The sequence below is a fragment of the Panthera tigris genome, chromosome A1 (genome assembly GCF_018350195.1).
Source record: "Panthera tigris isolate Pti1 chromosome A1, P.tigris_Pti1_mat1.1, whole genome shotgun sequence".
NCBI classification, from domain to species: Eukaryota; Metazoa; Chordata; class Mammalia; order Carnivora; family Felidae; genus Panthera; species Panthera tigris.
This window is the reverse complement of record NC_056660.1, coordinates 23,474,691-23,495,222: the sequence shown is the minus strand read 5'-3', so window position 1 is coordinate 23,495,222 and position 20,532 is coordinate 23,474,691.

Below are 20,532 nucleotides of genomic sequence, written 5' to 3'. Positions count from 1 at the left end.
TTTGTATCAGAATACAAAAAGCACTGATGCTAAAGGAAAAGTTTGATAAATTACATTCAAATTAAGTACTTATCAAAAGATACTGTTAATGAAATGAAAAGTCAAACCATGGAGTAAGAAAACATTTCCAGTATATATGCATGTTTAATGGCAGAGAACATGTTTTCAGAACATGTGAGGAACTTCTACAACTCAATAGGAAAAAGACAACACACTAGGAAAATGGTCAGTAGAGTTGAACAGATACTTTCACCACAGAATAGCCAAATGACCAACTAGCTTGCAAAAAAGTGTTTAAACTTATTGTTGACTATGGAAATAGAACTTAAAATCACAGTGATTCACTAAACCCCAAAATGGCTAATATTAAAGATGAACAATACCAAATGTTGCCAAGGCACAAATTGGAGCTCCTTTACCTGTGAGCATGTAAATATTTTAGAGTATCTACTAAAGCCGCCCTATCACCCAGTGATTCCATTCCTAGAAAGATGTGCACATGTTTCTTATAGTATGTACATATGTTAATTAAATAACATAAGGTTCATAGCAGAGCTATTCTTTATAACACTAATCTGAAAGCAACCTAAATGTAATGGTAAATACACAATAATCATATAATAGAGTATTATGTGGCAAAATGAATGAAGAAATAGTATATGGGTGGATAATTACACTGATGCAAAAGAAGACAGACACAGAGTAGTATGTACTGTGCAATTTTGTTTATAAAAAGTTTAAAAGCAGTGAAAAATAACCAATGCTAGTAGAAGACAAGACAGTGTTTACTTTCGTCGGGGGAGAATCATGCCTGAGGAAGAGCACCCAGAGGTTGTCTGGGTTGCTGCTAATACTCCACTTCTTGTGATATTTGGTGGCAATGACATGAGTGTATTCACTTTTTGAATATTCATCAAGCTGAACAATTGCAATTTGTTCACTTTTCTGAATACAGAGCCAGTATGGGAAAGACTGACCTTTCTTTGGAAGATGGCAGGGGAGCAGGGTAAACAGAAATCAACCAGACCCACCGTTTATGTTCCAGTAGGATGGATATACACCATACTGTTGCTTTAGGTTCACTGTATCCTGATCCTTGCAAAGCTTTCAGAATTTCTGTTCCCTGTCGTTTTAATATATGCTGGCAAGTTTATCTTACTTTGTTTTTAATAATGTATACTAATAAGTTGTACCTGAATCTCATCTTCTATGCCATCCCCAGTTCTTGGGTTCCAGGTCCCTGCCTGCATGAGTCTTGCATTAACAGTCTCCTTTGACAGCTCTCAAGTTCCATCCATCCCAGAGAAGTGTCTACAGTGTGCTTGCAAAAATCTTACTTTCCTGCTTTCTCTTCTCACACCCACCTGCACGTTCTTTAGGAAGAACAAGAAACCTTCATTTTTTCCTGCCACCTACTTTATTCTCTTAGGAGAAATTCCTTCTTTTTCTAAAACATGCCCTTCAGGAATCACAAATGAATCCTTACTCTTCCACACTGATTACTTGTTGAAGTTGCTGCAGGTGTATGCACATAGACTCTTCTCCTGAGGTGAATTTTTTATTGGAGTGGAATTGCTGTATGACTCAAAAATGTTTTTGTCTCATTTTCAGAAAAAGGGATTGGAAGGTGGAGAAATATTTGTCTGTTCAAATGAACAATGTAAAGGTTTTTTCAGCTTGCTGCTTATATAAATGTAGAGTGGTTTACATGAATTCCGTATTGCTCTCATCCCTGCAAGGGAATCTGACCTTCTGAGCAAAGTATATTGGTAATAAATATTGCTACATCCGACAACTCAACTTAGAAGGTACTCAGATAAGCTCAGAATGTAAAGGTGCTTTTGTTTCTTTTTCTTTTCCCCTCCCTCTCTCCCCTTCTTCCTTCCTTTCTCTTTCCGCCCCCTCTTACTCTTTTTCTCCTTTCCTACTATCCAAGCTGACCAGTGTCTAGTGCAGACTCACAAATATTTCTGATTGAATCAAATAAGTGGATGGACACAGATCAACTTGAGCAACAACCATGTTGACAGGCAGTTTATTTTTTCGTTTTGAATTGAGATCTAATATGTTGAAATAAAAATGTGAAGAAAAATGTTCTGTTTTCGTACTTGGGTTGGAGGAGGAGAATTTCAATTTAATTATCTTAAGAATCCATTAGCTAATGCGTAGTTTTATAAATGTTCCCAGAAAAGTTTGGCTCACATGCTTGGTGGGCAACTCTTCAGTTAAAGAGACCAAGGGGGTGGTGCACCAAGAAAGTTATGACCTGTAGAAACTGACATTGTGAGTCAGACAATATAGTTTGGTGGGGGTCAGACATCCAAGAGTTGAGCTGATGAAGATATAACCATAAATTCTACCTGAGCACAAGGCTTATGAATTTGTAACTCTTAGCTTTGAAAAGTGACTGGGTGATTTAATTCATTGAGAGCCTGTACAAATTACCTGCTTTGTGAATAAGGGATTGATTGATAAAAGTGGTCTGTTTATTGAATCTATAAATGCCTGCTTCTCTAATTTATTTCTTATGGCTTAGTCATCTTCATCATAAATTCATGGGGCAACTTTACAAGTACATAAAATTGAGGGTTCAAATCAAGTATTTCTTCCTCAAAGATGCCTTCCTTGACTTTCTAGGCAATGCAACCCCTTCCTAGCTGCCATTATAGTTTATTAGCCTATTTTTGTTTGTTTGTTTATTGTCTGTCTTCCTCCACCAGAATGCAGGTTCATTCTGTTTTGGGAGCAGGAACTTAGTTTGTCTTCTATCTCCACAACTTATACCAGGGTCCACGCAAGTCACTCAATATTTACCTTGATGTCTTACATGCTAATTGTCAAGCATGCTCAAGAATGGCGGAGTAGGAAACAGTGTTCAACAAATGGACATGATATAAAGCCTCGCCTCAAGGACAGTCGATTCTTGGCCTTTCACAAAGAGTTGGTTGTTCAGTCCTACACATCCCTGTATGCTCCCTTTATATCCTTTATTTATCACAACCCTTACATTCTCACCCAGGACTTTACCTCCATTCCCAATCCAGTGCACCAGCAAACCATCAGTCTTGCTTGGAAATGCTTAGTTCTTTCACATTCCTGCCATACACAGGCCATCATCTGTAGTCTGGTATGTTAGTAAAGCCTTTTATTATAGTAACTCTACCTTTCTAGTTATCTCTCTCTCTTATTCAAAGCTGAACCATATGCTCCAGAACACCCCCATATCTTCCAATTTTTGCACTTTTTCATGCCACCTCTGTTGCCTAAAATGTTCTTTTCACACTATCTATTAGAAGTTAATCTGTCCAGGGGTGCCTGGGTGGCTCAGTCGGTTAAGCATCTGCCTTCGGCTCAGGTTATGATCTCGCAGTCCTTGAGTTTGAGCCCCATGTCGGGTTCTGTGCTGACAGCTCGGAGCCTGGAGCCTGCTTCAGATTCCGTGTCTCCCTCTCTGATCCTCCCCCGTTCATGCTCTGTCTCTGTTTCAAAAATAAATAAACATTAAAAAAAAGAAGTTTATCTGTCTATAAAAGTACCAGCTAAAAATAAGCATGCCTTCCTGAAGAAGATCCCACTATCATATTACGTGAATCAGTCTCTCTCCCTCTCTCCCTTCTTTGAATTCTATTTGTCCATCAATTCATTCAAGAAATAATTACAGAGCAATTCTATGTGCCAGCTACCTTGCTTAGTAATAAAAGTGTAAACCAAAAGAAAAAAAAAGTCTTTTTCACATAGCTTATGGTTCAGTGAGGGAGGCAGATAATATAATCACATAAGTAATCATGAAATGACAACTATGCTAAAAGCCTCAAAGGAGAAATACACAGTGCTTTCAGAGCACACAGCTCAACTAACTAACCTACAGAGGAAGGCCAGGGGAAGCTTTCCTGCCTGATCTGAGATATCAGTGTTGATGAACTAGGTGAGGGTGAAGGCAGGGAATAGTCTAAGCAGAGGGTACAGCCTATGCATAGATTTGGTGGCAGCAATGAGCATTGTGTGCTTGAGAAAACAGAAGAAAGCTGGTTGTGTCCAGGGCTTGAGTGAGGAGCATCCTGGGGCTGCAGACATAGGCGAAAACCAAATTGTCAGTGGGGTGTCACAGACCGTAATATGAGTTTGAATGTCTATCATAAGATGAATGATTGTTGTATTTTAAGCAAGAAGGTGACATAATCAGATTTGCAACTCAAAAAGATCACTCTGAGTGCAGGGTGGAAATTAATAGTAAATTAGAATGATGTGAGTGGATGCAACAGATCACCTGAAGTGGTGTAGGCAAGAGCTGATGGTGACTTGAACTTGAGGGGTGATTGTGATGGCAGAAGTAACAAAAGGCGAACAGATTTGAGACCAGTTTAGGAGGCAACATCAGCAGGACACAATGGGAGATTGCATATGAGGGCTAATAGGGAGAAAGAAGACAAGGAGCCTCCTGGCTTTCTGACTGGAATAATAGAATAGATTGTGGCAGAACTATGCACTGAAAGAGGACCAGGTTTGGTATTTGGGGGAGTGTAAGACACCCATTACTGTAACTACTTTGTGTGGTGTCTTTCAGAGTCAGCCTTGTGTTGTCATTTTAGTATATGCAACATCTCTGCCGTCTCATATACACTGCATACCTAACTACATAACTCACACATGGTAGACAGTCCACAAAATATTTCTTAAATGAATGAATGCACAAAAATGTCAGCACACCCTTGGCACACTTGGAAAGGCAGTGACATCAGTGCTACAGTGACTTAACAAATAGTGTAAGTACAATAAACAAATCATAAACTTCTATCTTTAATCTTTGTGCAAGATTAAAAGATCAAATTATAGGTATTTCAAATAATCGAAGTGGTTAATCTGTTTATTTAGCATCTTCAGGGGTTATAATCACTGATACCTTTTATTTAGATAGATCTTCTCAGCTGTGAAATTGTGGTGTAAAATTCAGCTGAAGTTTTATCGTAAATAGAGTATCTTGCTCCTGAAACTTTTGTTGTAGGCCAAAAATCTTTTCTAGAAAGTTTATCTCCCAAATGACTATATTCCACTGTTAGTCTGGGGACATGTCCTGGCTTCCTGGTGACAAGATGTCTTCCCAGGTGTCTCCCTCATGAAATTGGAGAGGCAACTTGGTTAAATGAAGAAACCTCTGGTCTAAGAGCAAGGAATCCTGATCCATTGTTGTGGCTTTACCACTATCAAGTTATCTAACCTCTCTTAAGTCACTTCTTAGATTTTTCAGTTTTCTCATGTACGAATTGAGATTATTCCTAATTTAAAAAGACTAAAAAGAAGTGGAAAATGTACAAAGATCAAAGGAAAAGGTGCTTGCAATGTACTTGATCCCTCTGCATGTCAAAAGTCTTCATTTTCACATATTTTAGGCTTGGTTTAGTGGAAAGAATTTAGATCTGATGAATGTGCATCTACTGATCCCATTGCACCTACATGATACTTGGTATTATCACAATGTACATGCAAGATGGCGCTGACCTTAGGAGAAGGCAAGTGGAAACCCTTTTACTAGAAGTTCTATATGATATGCTGTGAGGACACTCGTGCATGCACGTGCACACACACACACACACACAGCCCATTCAGAAAACAAAAGAAACACCTCTCTTCAAAATCTTTCCATCCAAAGAGGTAATGGATCTTAAACATGAGAAAGGCACAAAAAAATATACCGCAGCATACAAACAAAATGGTATCACAATTATGTGACAACAACAAACTTATATAGCATTTACCATGTAGTAGGAGCTATTAAAGCACTTTGCATGCCTGATTATATTCTTTCCCCGTAACAACCTTATGTGATTACCTGCTATTAGTATCTTCATTTTACAAGTTAGGAAACGAAGGCACAGAGGGGGTAACTTGCCCACATTCACAAAGTTAGCGGCAGAGCTGAAGTTCCATGCCTCTCATAGGAGGCATGCTGTCTCAGATCTCTGAAAACAGTTTTGTCCTATTTCTTGCTAAGATTCTGAGAACAGATCTTGTGTGAATAGGAATTATTATTTCCTATAACTCGATTCTACAAAGCTCTTAATTGCTGGACAATTTTTCCACTAATGATGAATTTATTTTTTATTAACAGAAGCATAAATACAACTTTAGATGAGACTAACCATTTTGGTTTTTGTTTTGAAAAACAATAACAAAAATTTGGAGTGATCCAGAAGATCCAGAAAAATGACAGGGGTAAAATATGAAAATATTACAAAGTCCAAATTCTGCTTGTATAAGCTATTCCTTTAACGTAGAATGCTTTCTTCCTCCCTTTCCTCCCGGTCCTCATTCCCATGAAGACTCCTCTAAAGTATCACTTCCTACCAGGACACCCACCCTTGGCCATCCCCCTTTTCTCTCTGTTGCAGGTGGTATTAGAGTTCCTCCTCTGTGCAGTCATGGCATCTATGTATTGTCTGTCATGATACTTGAACCCCTCTACATAGGTATCTTACATATTTCTGTCTCATCATCTACATTTTAAACCTTTTGAAAAACAGTGTGCTTTATCTTTTAGAGCTTTAACCTCTGCTTTTACTATGGGACCAGGATTTCAATATATGTGTGTAGTATGAATGCCCATAAACATTTGTATTGTTTTTCATGGCAGATTTTATGTAAGTACCATCAGTCCCTTTGATGGAGGATGGCTAATGAAAGGGATCAATGGTATAATGATAAATGGCCAATTCTGTGGTTGTTGAAGTTTCTGTGTGTTGTCAGGGATGAGGAGGGTGAGTAACAGAAGACTAATGAGGTAAAGTGTATTTTGCTTCCTCAATTTTTATGAGTCATCCATGAAAACAAGAGAAGCAAACCCAGGTCCTTGAACCCTTTCAACTCTCTCCTCCTGCTGCTGCTTTGGCAGCGATCACCACCAACCCCTACTCCCATTGGACTCATTAGCTGGAAAATGCAGCACATCCAGACTACTTTCACTAACTATGTGTCTTTGTCATCATTAGCCAGTGTTTTATACTAGTAACAAAAACCACACTTTCCAAAGGGAAATAATAAGCCCTCTGGATTTTATGAGAGAAAAATGTGGGAGAGTCGGGACTGAGTGAGAAGGACATATACTCTAGCTTTCTCCCTACCACAGTTTGGAAGCTGAGGGAGCTCTTTGAAGTTTAAGATAGCAACCCTTCTAAGCAAGAGATTACTCTATTCCAAGAAAGATGGTGAATAGCAGGGGCCTACAGTTAATAATTCAAAAATAATCTGTTTGTACACTATAAAGTACACCACAGATTCTAATATATTTTTAGTGCCCTACACGTTGTGTGGAGTAAACACAAATGTGTGGAGAAGAAACGAATGAAAACTTAGTTCTGTTGTAAGAAAAGGAAGAGAATGTCCAGGGGTCAATTCAATTCAACAAGCATTGAGATCAATGCCCCATGTATGATTCAGAGCATGTAAAGATGAGTCAGGGAGCTCATCTGACCAGTATATTGGAGGAAAAAATGGAAATGAGGCCAGAACTCTGGAGAACATTTCTGTCAGGATATGTGGAAAGAACAAGAGAGAACAAGGAAAAGTTTGGGAGAGTTCACTGCATATGGTGATATACACTTAGACTGGAGTAAAATCTTAGAAATTCAGGTTGGATTACTGGCATGATTTAAACCCAAGTAGATCTGGATTCTGATATTTAGATTAGAAGATTAGAACCAACGTCTTACTATAGCTTTCTCCTCTGTGTCCTACATCCTGTTCCCAAGGAACTATGAAGTAAAGGCAAAGAAATGTTATTTTTTAGTTTCTTGAAAATTGTGTGTGTTTTTTGTGAGGTAGAGGGATAATCATCTTCAACTATAAACCCTTCATATGGAGCTTTTTAATACACGACTTCCTCGAAGTACAAGCTTCAGTTTTTGTGTTCTTATTTTCAAGACCCACTATACCAATGTTTGCTTCACAAGACACTAGACTCTATTAAGATGTTAACTGAAAGGAAGTACCTCTTTCTGTTTGTCACTGCCCCTATGTCTCTGTCTCTGCATGTGTCTCTTTCCCACATACAAATAACTTACATACATGCATGTGCTCATACAACACATGCAAATTGTTATCGTAGATTTTTATTAGTTTAACGAAAATATTCATTGAACTCCTTCTATGTGCTTCATAATATGTTAGATGCCACAGAAATATACTGCATCATATAATCTAGTTGAGGAGAAAATTATACATATAGGTTTTAAATGCTTAATGAATATACTATAATAATGTCTTTTGCTGCTTTTAATGAAGTTCTTAAATATGTTATCTCCTTTGACTCTCAAGCAATTATCAATGTCCTCATTTTAAGGATGAGGGAGCTAATGTATGGAGTTTATAACCAGCTCATGATCACACAGTTAGTATGTGACATGGTCAGAAAGACAAGCCTCATATTCTGAAATCTGATCCAGTGTTCCACAATTGCCTCTTTTGTCCTGTGGTCAAGACCAGGTAGAGGCAGATGCCAATATTTTAATAAAGAGGCTCTGGGTCACAGGATTTAGAACCAAACCATTCTCTTGGTAGAGGAAAGCAGAGAGTCTACAAGTGAATGGGGCACAGGGCCAAAGTAGGAGAATGGCTGAGTGGGAATGAAGCCAAAATAAGAATGAACAATGCTGAGTGGACATGGGAAAGGTACCAGCTGAAGGGGGGGTAGAAAATGGATAGCCACTACTGCCAAATTGGTATGTGATTGAAGCAGGGTGATCAATAATTGAAAGATGAAACTTTCTTCCAGGAAAAGATTTCACATCTCTGTCCTACCAATAATAAGACCCAAGAGGGGCCAAATATTAATTAGATAACTGAGTACATGTAGCTCTCACTAAACTTTGGGCAAGCCAAGTTTAATAAAAAGCAGACATTTCTCCCTAAATTGATTGAACATAAGACCTATGAAAATTCTAACAGAAAACAAGAAGCTAATCCTAAAATGGAAATATAGAGAGCCCAGATTTATGCAAACAAATTTGAAAATAATAAAATGGAAAGACTTTCACTTTCAAATTTCAAAACTTACTTTAAAGCTACAGTAATGAAAAGAGTATGGTGCTGGCCTGAGGGTAGACAGATCAACAGAACAAAATTGAGAATCCAGAGGGGTGCCTGGGTGGCTCAGTTGGTTGGGCGTCCGACTTCAGCTCAGGTCATGATCTCACAGTTTGTGAGTTCGAGCCCCGCATCAGGCTCTGTGGTGACTGCTTGCTCAGAGCCTGGAGCCTGCTTCAGATTCTGTGTCTCCTTCTCTCTCTGCCCCTCCCCTGCTCATGCTTTGTCTCACTCTGTTTCTCAAAAATAAATCAATGTAAAAAAATTAAAAAGAAAAAAAAAGAGTCCAGAAATAATCCCTTACATTTAAAATAAATTGCCAAAGCAGTTTATTAGGGAAATGTATAATCTTTTCAACAAATGATGCTGGGACAATTAAGTATCTGCACACAAAAAGATTAATTTAGATCCTTACCTCACATTATACACAAACTCAAAAGTGATCATAGACCTAAAAGTAGGAGATAAATCTATAAGAAGAAAAGAGAAAAAAAAATTATGACATTGGGTTAGGCAAAATATTCTTGATATGACACTAAAAACAGGAAGGAAACAATGGGCTTTATCTCATACTTTTTTATTCTATTTAAGCAGTGTTTGTAAGATTCAAGAGATAAGTGGTATACATTTAATGATTGGAAACCTCTTTGTCTCAGTAATCTTTTTGCTCATTCTCTGGTCTGGACCAATAACCCAGTAACTGGAATAACCAGTAGTTGAAATTACTAGAAATAGTAATTGTTGTAGTTTCCTACAGCTGCTGTAACAAATGATAACAGAATTGTGGCTCAAAATGCCACAAATGTATTACCTTATAGTTCTAGAAGTCTGGAGTCCAAAATCAGTCTTACTGGGCTAATGTCAAAGTGTCAGCAGGGCTGGTTCCTTCTGGAGGCTCTAGAGAATCCTCTTTCTAGCCTCTTCCAGCTTTTACAGAGAACCTGCATTCCTTTGCCCATTGGTCCATTCCTTCATCTTCATGGTCAGCAGCACAAACTTTTCGCGTTCTCTCTCTCTCCGACATTTTTCTATCATCAAATTGTTTTCTCTCCCTGACCCTTCTGCCTCCCTCTAATAAGGACTCTTGTGATTACATTGGGTCCACTGGATAATCCAGGATAATCATCCCATCTCAAGGCACTTAATTTAATCATCTACGAGGTCTTTTTTTGTCATGTAAAGTAACATTTTACAGATTCTAGGGTTAGGAATGGATATCTTTAGAGGATTACTATTCAGCCTACCACACTAATTAATAGTATAATCATAAATTGACATTTGGGGTGCCTGGGTGGCTCAGTTAGTTAAGGGTCTGACTCTTGATTTCGTCTCAGGTTATAATTTCACAGTTTGTGAGTTCGAGCCCCACATTGGGCTCTGTGCTGACAGTGCAGAGCCTATTTGGAATCCTTTCTCTCTCTGCCCCTAGCCCTCTGTCTTTCTCTCTCAAAATAAATAAACTCTTTAAAAAATGGACATCTTTATTTTTTTAATATGAAATTTATTGTCAAATTGGTTTCCGTACAACACCCAGTGCCTATCCCAACAGGTGCCCTCCTCACTGCCCATCATCCACTTTCCCCTCCCTCCCACCCCCGATCAACCCTCAGTTTATTCTCAGTTTTTAAGAGTCTCTTATGGTTTGGCTCCCTCCCTCACTAACTTCTTTTTTTCCCTTCCCCTCCCCCATGGTCTTCTGATAAGTTTCTCAGGATCCACATAAGAGTGAAAACATATGGTATCTGTCTTTCTCTGTATGGCTTATTTCACTTAGCAGAACACTCTCCAGTTCCATCCACGTTGCTACAAAAGGCCATATTTCATTCTTTCTCATCACCAAGTAGTTTTCCATTGTATATATAAACCACAACTTCTTTATCCATTCATTAACTGATGGACATTTAGGGTCTTTCCATAATTTGGCTATTGTTGAAAGTGCTGCTATACACATTGGGGTACAAGTGCCCCTATGCATCAGCACTCCTGTATTCCTTGGGTAAATTTCTAGCAGTGCTATTGCTGGGTCATAGGGTAGATCTATTTTTAATTTTTTGAGGAATCTCCACACTGTTTTCCAGAGCAGCTGCATCAGTTTGCATTCTCAGCAACAGTGCAAGAGGGTTGCCATTTCTCCACATCTTCTCCAGCATCTATAGTCTCCTGATTTGCTCATTTTAGCCACTCTGACTGGAATGAGGTCCTATCTCAGTGTGGTTTTGATTTGTATTTCCCTGATGAGGAGCGATGTTGAGCATCTTTTCATGTGCCTGTTGGCCATCTGGATGTCTTCTTTAGAGAAGTGTCTATTCATGTTTTCTGCCCATTTCTTCACTGGATTATTTGTTTTTCGGGTGTGGAGTTTGGTGAGTTCTTTATAGATTTTGGATACTAGCCCTTTGTCTGATATGTCATTTGCAAATATCTTTTCCCATTCCGTTGGTTGCCTTTTAGTTTTGTTGATTGTTTCCTTTGCTGTACAGAAGCTTTTTATCTTGTTGAGGTCCCAATAGGTCAGTTTTGCTTTTAATTCCCTTGCCTTTGGAGATGTGTCAAGTAAGAAATAGCTGCGGCTGAGGTCAGCAGGTTTTTCCTGCTTTCTCCTCTAGGGTATTGATAGTTTCCTGTCTCAAATTCAGGTCCTTTATCCATTTTGAGTTTGTTTTTGTGAATGGTGTAAGAAAGTGGTCTAGTTTGATTCTTCTGCATGTTGCTGTCCAGTTCTCCCCACACCATTTGTTAAAGAGACCGTCTTTTTTCTATTGGATATTCTTTCCTGATTTGCCAAAGATTAGTTGGCCATACTTTTGTGGGTCCAATTCTGGAGTCTCTATTTTATTCCATTGGTCTATGTGTCTGTTTTTGTGCCAATACCCTGTTGTCTTGATGATTAGTAGTAGAGGCTGAAGTCTGGGATTGTGATGCGTCCCGCTTTGGTCTTCTTTAATATTTGGCTATTCGGGGCCTTTTGTGGTTCCATATGAATTTTAGGATTGGTTGTTCTAGCTTCGAGAAGAATGCTGGTGCAGTTTTGACTGGGGTTGCCTTGAATGTGTATATTGCTTTGGGTAGTATTGACATTTTAACAATGTTTATTCTTCTAATTCATGAGCATGGGATGTTTTTCCATTTCTTTGTATCTTCTTCAATTTCCTTCATACGCTTTCTATAGTTTTCAGCATACAGATCTTTTACATCTTTAGTTAGGTTTATTCCTAGGTATTTTATGATTTTTGGTGCAATTGTGAATGGGGTCAGTATCTTATTTGTCTTTCTGTTGCTTCACTATTAGTGTATAAGAATGCAACTGATTTCTGTACATTAATTTTGTATACTGCGACTTTGCTGAGTTCATGTATCAGTTCTAGCAGACCTTTGGTGGAGTCTTTTGGGGTTTCCATGTATAATATCATGTCATCTGCAAAAAGCGAAAGCTTGACTTCATCTTTGCCAATTTTGATGCCTTTGATTTCCTTTTGTTGTCTGATTGCTGATGCTAGAACTTCCAACACTATGTTAAACAGCAGCAGTGAGAGTGGACATCCCTGTTGTATTCCTGATCTCAGGGGCACCGCTCTCAGTTTTTCCCCATTAAGGATGATATTAGCTGTGGGCTTTTCATAAATGGTTTTTATGATGTTTTAGTATGTTCCTTCTATCCCAACTTTCTCGAGGGTTTTTATTAAGAAAGAATGCTGAATTTTGTCAAATGCTTTTTCTGTATCATTGACAGGATCAGAGGGTTCTTATCGTTTCTTTTCTTAATGTGATGTATCACATCGATTTCCAAATGTTGAACCAGCCCTGCATCCCAGGAATGAATCCCACTTGATCATGGTGAATAATTCTTTTTATATGCTGTTGAATTTGATTTGCTAGTATCTTATTGAGAATTTTTGCATCCATATTCATCAGGGATATTGGCCTATAGTTCTCTTTTTTTGCTGGGTCTCTGGTTTAGGAATCAAAGTAATGCTGGCTTCATAGAATGAGTCTGGAAGTTTTCCTTCCTTTCTATTTTTTAGAACAGCTTGAAAAGGATGGGTATTATCTCTGCTTTAAATGTCTGGTAGAATTCCCCAGGGAAGCCATCTGGTCCTGGACTCTTATTTGTTGGGAGATTTTTGATAACTGATTCAAATTCTTCGCTGGTTATGGGTCTGTTCAAGCTTTCTATTTCCTCCTGATTGAGTTTTGGAAGAGTGTGGGTGTTTAGGAATTTGTCCATTTCTTCCAGGTTGTCCAGTTTGTTGGCATATAATTTTTCATGGTATTCCCTGATAATTGCTTGTATTTCTTAGGGATTGGTTGTAATAATTCCATTTTCATTCATGATTTTGTCTATTTGGGTCATCTTCCTTTTCTTTTTGAGTAGCTTGGCTAGAGGTTTATCAATTTTGTTTAATTTTTCAAAATACCAACTCTTGGTATCATTGATCTGCTCTGCAGGTTTTTAGATTCTATATTGTTTATTTCTGCTCTGATCTTTATTATTTCTCTTCTTCTGCTGGGTTTGGGTTGTCTTTGCTCTTGTGCTTCTATTTCCTTTAGGTGTGCTGTTAGATTTTGTACTTGGGATTTTTCTTGTTTCTTGAGATAGGCCTGGATTGCAATGTATTTTCCTCTCAGGACTGCCTTCACTGCATCCCAAAGTGTTTGGATTGTTGTATTTTCATTTTCATTTGTTTCCATATATTTTTTAAATTTCTTCTCTAATTGCCTGGTTGACCCATTCATTCTTTAGTAGGGTGTTCTTTAACCTCCATGCTTTTGGAGGTTTTCCAGGCTTTTCCTGTGGTTGATTTCAAGTTTCATAGCATTGTGGTCCGAAAGTGTGCATGGTATGATCTCAATTCTTTTATACTTAAGAAGGGCTGTTTTGTGACCCAGTATGTGATCTATCTTGGAGAATGTTCCATGTGCACTCAAGAAGAAAGCATATTCTGTTGCTTTGGGATGCAGAGTTCTAAATATATCTGTCAAGTCCATCTGATCCAATGTATCATCCAGGGCCCTTGTTTCTTTATTGATCCTATGTCTAGATGATCTTACCCACTGCTGTAAGTGGAGTATTAAAGTCCCCTGCAATTACCACATTCTTATCCATAATGTTGCTTATGTTTGTGATTAATTGTTTTATATATTTGGGGGATCCCATATTCGGCACATAGACATTTATAATTGTTAGCTCTTCCTGATGGATAGACCCTATAATTATTATATAATGTCCTTCTTCATCTCTTGTTACAGCCTTTAATTGAAAGTGTAGTTTGTCTAATATAAGTATGGCTACTCCAGCTTTCTTTTGACTTCCAGTAGCATGATAGATAGTTCTCCATCCCCTCACTTTCTTTTTCTTTTTATTTTTTTTTACATTTATTTATTTTTGATAGAGACAGAGCAAAAGTGGGGGAGGGGTAGAGAGAGAAGGTGACACAGAATCCGAAGCAGACTCCAGGCTCTGAGCTGTCAGCACAGAGCCCAATGTAGGGTTCAAACTCACAAACTGCAAGATCATGACCTGAGTCAAAGTCAGACACTTAACTGACTGAGCCACCCAGGCGCCCCTCCATCCCCTGACTTTCAATCTGAAGGTGACTTCAGGTCTAAAATGAGTCTCTTGTAGATAGCAAATAGATGGGTCTTGTGTTTTTATCCATTCTGATACCCTATCTCTTTTGGTTGGAGTATTTAGTCCATTTACGTTCAGTTTTACCTTTGAAAGATATGGGTTTAGAGTCATTGTGATGTCTGTAGGGTTCATGCTTGTAGTGATGTCTCTGGTACTTTGTGGTCCTTGCAACATTTCACTCACAGAATCCCCCTGAGGATCTCTTGTAGGGCTGGTTTAGTGGTGATGAATTCCTTCAGTTTTTGTTTGTTTGGGAAAACCTTTATCTCTCCTTCTATTCTGAATGACAGACTTGCTGGATAAAGGATTCTCAGCTGCGTATCTTTTCTGTTCATCACATTGGAGATTTCCTGCCATTCCTTTCTGGCCTGTCAAGTTTCAGTAGATAGGTCTGCTACTACTCTTATGGGTCTACCTTTGTAAATTAGAGCCTGATTTCAGAATTTTCTTTTTATTTTTGTATTTTGCCGGTTTCACTATGATATATTGTGCAGAATATCGATTCAAGTTACATCTGAAGGGAGTTCTCTGTTCCTCTTGGATTTCAATGCCTGTTTCCTTCCCCAGATCAGGGAAGTTCTCAGCTATGATTTGTTCAAGTACACCTTCAGCCCCTTTCTCTCTCTTCCTCTTCTAGAATTCCTATGATATGGATATTGTTCTGTTTGATTGCTTCACTTAGTTCTCTAATTGTCCCCTCATACTCCTGGATTTTTTTTTATCTCTCTTTTTCTCAGCTTCCTCTTTCCATAATTTTATCTTCTAATTCACCTATTCTCTCCTCTGCCTCTTCAGTCCATGCTATAGCCGCCTCCATTTTATTTTGTACCTCATTTATAGCATTTTTAGCTCCTCATGACTACTTTTTAGTCCCTTGATCTCTGTAGCAATAGATTCTCTGCTGTCCTCTATACTTTTTTTCAAGCCCAGCGATTAATTTTATGACTATTATTCGAAATTCTTGTTCCATTATATTGCTTAAATCGTTTTTGATCAATTTGTTAGCTGTTGCTACTTCCTGGAGTTTCTTTTGAGGAGAGTTCTTCCATTTCATCATTTTGGGGAGTCCCTGCGGTGGCTCCAAACTGCAGGGCACTTCCCCTGTGCTGTCCAGAGTAACTTGTGCTGGTGGGTGGCCCGCAGTCAGACCCTATGTCTGCCCCCAGCCCACCACTGGGGCCACAGTCAGACTGGTGTGTACCTTATCTTCCCCTCTCCCAGGGGCAGGACTCACTGTGGAGTGGTGTGGCCCCTGTCTGGGCTACTAGCACACTGCCAGGCTTGTGGTGCTCCTTCAGTGAGATCTGGCATATTAGCTGGGGTGGATCCGCAAGGTGCACAGGGGCAGGAGGGGCAGACTCAGCTCGCTTTGCCTTCAGTGGTCAGCTTCAGGAGGGGCCCTGTGGCAACGGGAGGGAGGCAGACCCATTGGAGGGATGGATCCACAGAAACACAGTGTTGGGCTTTTGTGGGTGCAAGCAAGTTCGGTGACAGGAACAGGTTCCCTTTGGGATATCAGCTGGGGGATGGGAGAGGGAGATGGCGCGTGCCAGCGCCTTTGTTCCCCCACGATGCTGAGCTCTGTCTTCTGGGGCTCAACTACTCTCCCTCCTGGTGTCCTCTCACCTTCCTTGCTCTCCGAGAGCAGAGCTGTTGACTTTTAACATTCCAGATGTTAAGTTCCGCTGGCTGTCAGAACTCAGGGAGTCTGGCCCCTCTGCTTTTGCAAGCCAGGCTTTGGGGGCTCTGCCTTGCCGGGCAGGCTGCCCCTCCACCCCCCCACCTCCCCCCCCAGCTCCCTCCCACCAGTCTGTGCAGCATGCACCACTTCTCCACCCTCTTCCATGGGCCTTTTGTCTATGCTTGGCTCTGGAAAGTCGGTTCTGCTAGTCTTCTGGCAGTTTTCTGGGTTATTTAGGCAGATGTGGGTGGAATCTAAGTGATCAGCAGGACGAGGTGAGCCCAGCATTCTCCTACACTGCCATCTTCCATCTACTTCCAAAATGGACATCTTTAGAGGCACCTGGCTGGCTCAGTCAGTGGTGTCCAACTCTTGATTTCAGTTCATGTCATGATCTTACTGTCTTGAGATCCACCCCTGCATCAGGCTCCACACTGAGCACTTATTCTGCCTTGGATTCTCTCTCTGACCCCTCTCAAAATAAATAAGTAAACATTTTTAAAATGGACATCTTTAAGGGATTATTATTTAGCCTACTTATTAACATCATCATCAAAAATGTTAATTTTGAAGTTATGTAGTATATTCTTTTGGAAGATACAATAAAACTAAACATAATAAAATTTTGATATATGATTTAATCCTAATAAAATTTTCTGTTTTGAAGCAATAGTGTATGTGTGTGTGTCTGTGTATGCAAAGCAGTCTATCAGATTTCAAAGCTGGTTCTGTAATTTTGTGTTGATACTAAGAGACTAAAAATACCACCAAATGCATGATACAGATATAGGGATCATAGTGTGAACAGACCATCACATTCCCAGTCTTCAGTGAGTTAAGGAAAGGTTATACTTTAGGGTAATTGTAGAACACCAGCTAGTGCACTGGTTAGAAAAACATCTTTAATTTTTATGGTTTTCTTAAAATCTGCTCTCTTCTAGAAAAATTGCAGTCAGAGAATTTTAACTTTCTTTTGAGCTCCTGAAATAATTACTCCTTTCATACTTTTGTAGCTTCTACTTGATTTCACAGCTAAGTGTTGAGATTATTTTAAATCCCAATGTTAGATTTTGTGACTTTCTCTAATATAGTAGTATCCAACAGTATTGACATTTCCCCCATGTTAATAATTTCACAGTATCTTATTGAACAGAACAGGATTACCCCAGAAAAATGACATATATCATGGTTTGAGAAGATTGATATTTTAACATCTGTATCCTGGCATTCCACTCTATAGTTATTATTCTCCAAGGGAATCTCATCTATTCACTTTTATTTATATTTCCTGTTATTGAAAAAAGGCTTTGAGAAAGATTTTTTTTCATTTGAAAATCTATGTCTGGAGCAACTTAATTTGATGTACAAATCTCAATGGCATTTTTAAAGTTTCCCCTCGAAACTCTCCAACTCAGAGGTGAGAAAGCTTCCAGGATTCTTTAGAACACTGTTTTTAATTTAGGTGTCTATAGTCCATCTCAGATGGTGCACTGGAGTTGGCACACCAATAATAGCTAATATCATGGAGTGCTCTCTTGGATATATGCCTAGGACGGTATAAACTCCCTCCACTGTCCCTGAAATGTGATTTGTGTCCAGCTGAGTCCTAACACACTTAGTCACCTCAGGGTGAGTCTTTGGCTAGGGTGGCACAAGTGACTCTAGTTGAGAAAACCTGTTCAGCCAGGTGCTAGAAGGTTGAAACCTACTCTGTAGTTGGGTAGGGGGATCCCACTTGGCTCAGGCGTGAACTTCACCCTCGTGTTGAAGTAGTTTACAGTTATTGTCTTGGTTAATCTTATAACATTCATATGAAGTAGGCATCATGGTTATCCCCATTTTACAGACGAAGTTGCTGATGTACATCTGAAAATAACTTCTCTATACTCTCTATTCCCTTGGCACTTGTTCTGTCTCTAAATTAAGGTATTATATTTAAAAATATTGTTTAAGAGCACAGGCTTAGTGGTCTACCAGAATTCAAATTCTAGGCTTAGAACTTACTAACCTAGTAACCTTAAGCATGATACTTAACTTCTCTGTGCCTCAGTTTCCCCACCTGTAAAACAAAAGGAGTGTCAGTGACTTTATCAAACGGTGATCATAAGATCACCTGATACAGGGCCTATAAATTTTTTTAATAAAATTTATAAACCATATTTTATAAACTACAATGCTTGGCACAATGTAGTCACTAACTAAATCTCAGTTCTTATTTTTATTGTTTTTCACTTCATTTTTTGTGTTACAGTATTTTGTATGTGATTTTTCCCCTGTTAGAAAGTAAGCCCTTTGAAGAAAAGTTTACTTCCCTGCCTTATTCATCTTGATTCCTTTAGAGTACCTAGCACAGAACAGTCTCTCAATATTTATTACATTTGTGATTTACTTAAACACAGTTGCCATCTATATTTATTGTCATCTGAAGAGGTCCAAACTTGTTTTCATACAGCAGGGAAACCAAATTAAATGATGTAGTAACTTTTAGACTAAACAAGAACATTGTGTTGTGTACTGATGGCTAGTGTGAACATATTCCGTAGGAAGAAGGGACTATTTCTCAGGTGACCTGCTTTTATTGGCTCCCGACATTGCTGGTGACTCTTCTCTTGCATAATAAATGCTCACTAATTACATCCAATGAACATTTATTAATTTCTGTGGAAATCTTTTTTCAAAATCTGTTCTAGGCAGAAGAAAATAAAATTTGAGGAAAACTGCAAAGTAATTAAGGCCTTGTTGAAATAGCTAGGTGCTAGAGGCAGAAAACACGCAAAATGTTTAGATATACAGATTGCCATGTCTGAAGGGTATGTAGCCAAAAAATCCATGTAATTTAACTAGTTTATCAAGTTACTGTTAGTTGTTTTCTTTAAAAAATTTTTTTTAATGTTTATTTATTTTTGACAGAGAGAGAGAGGGAGACAGAGCATGAGGGGGTAAGGGCAGAGAGAGAGGGAGACACAGAATCTGAAGCAGGCTCCAGGCTCTGAGCTGTCAGCACAGAGCCCAACGTGGGTCTTGAACTCACGGACCGTGAGATCATGACCTAAGCCGAAGTTGGACGCTCAACCGACTGAGGCACCCCGGTGCCCCATACTGTTAGTTGTTTTCTAAGGTCAATAGACAATTAGAAAATTGTTTTGAGCATTTGAAAGGAATCAAATCCAATATATATCTGTACCCAAGAAAAGATTGATCCAAGTAATTGGTTCAGTAAATCTTAGCATGAAAGCTTTGGAACATCTCATTTGCTTTGTACACTGGAATGATATTTCAGCCTTCGTATGTAAAGCATTATTACTATTGGAAGAAATCATCGCATAAACGCTATCAGTGATAAGACTAATGTTATGGACATTTTATTTAAATTCACTAGGTTAACTAGACAATTTACATGAGTTCTTATAACCCATGACTCTATGATCGCTTGTCCCTATACTAATACCAGTAGTTATCATTCATTTAATACTTAGTATGTCCTGGCTTCCTTATATTTTATATCCCACTTAATATTCATGGCATTTCTAAGAATTCTGATTTCTGTTTCATAGGTTGAGAGAGATTAACTGTCTTGTTCAGGATTACATAGCTCATAAGAGGCTGTGCCTCTAAGGCTGTCAGCCCATCTCTAGCTAACTCTGAAACCCTGCTCTGGACCGTAAATCACACCATGCTCTGTTTTCTATATTTCCTCCCACAGAGCTTCTTACTTCCAAGGTAATCCTTGGCCCTCGTATTTCTTGTATCCTCTCCTTACTTTCAGTACTTTACAGTGTGTTTAGGGGTATCAAAATGATCTGAAGAATTTGACTCTCTTAAGTGCATGATAAACATGGTGATATGAGTTCTTCAAAAGTCAGTAATTCTGGTATCATTATACTCAGGGCTGATGTGAACAATTACTGTACTTTGCTCTCAACCTAGTGGATCCTCAGGGGTCTATGGGAAAGCAACATTTGATGTGCTGTGACACCTGCATGCCAACCTCTTTATTTCTCATGAAAATAAAAATCCCATCCTTCTTCTCAAAAGAAATCAATAACTATTGCCATATTTGTTATTTTTCATAAAACACAGATATCTAATTTTTCATAAAACACAGATATCTAATTCTTAAAAGGCTCTTAAAGATCAGAGTAACTTT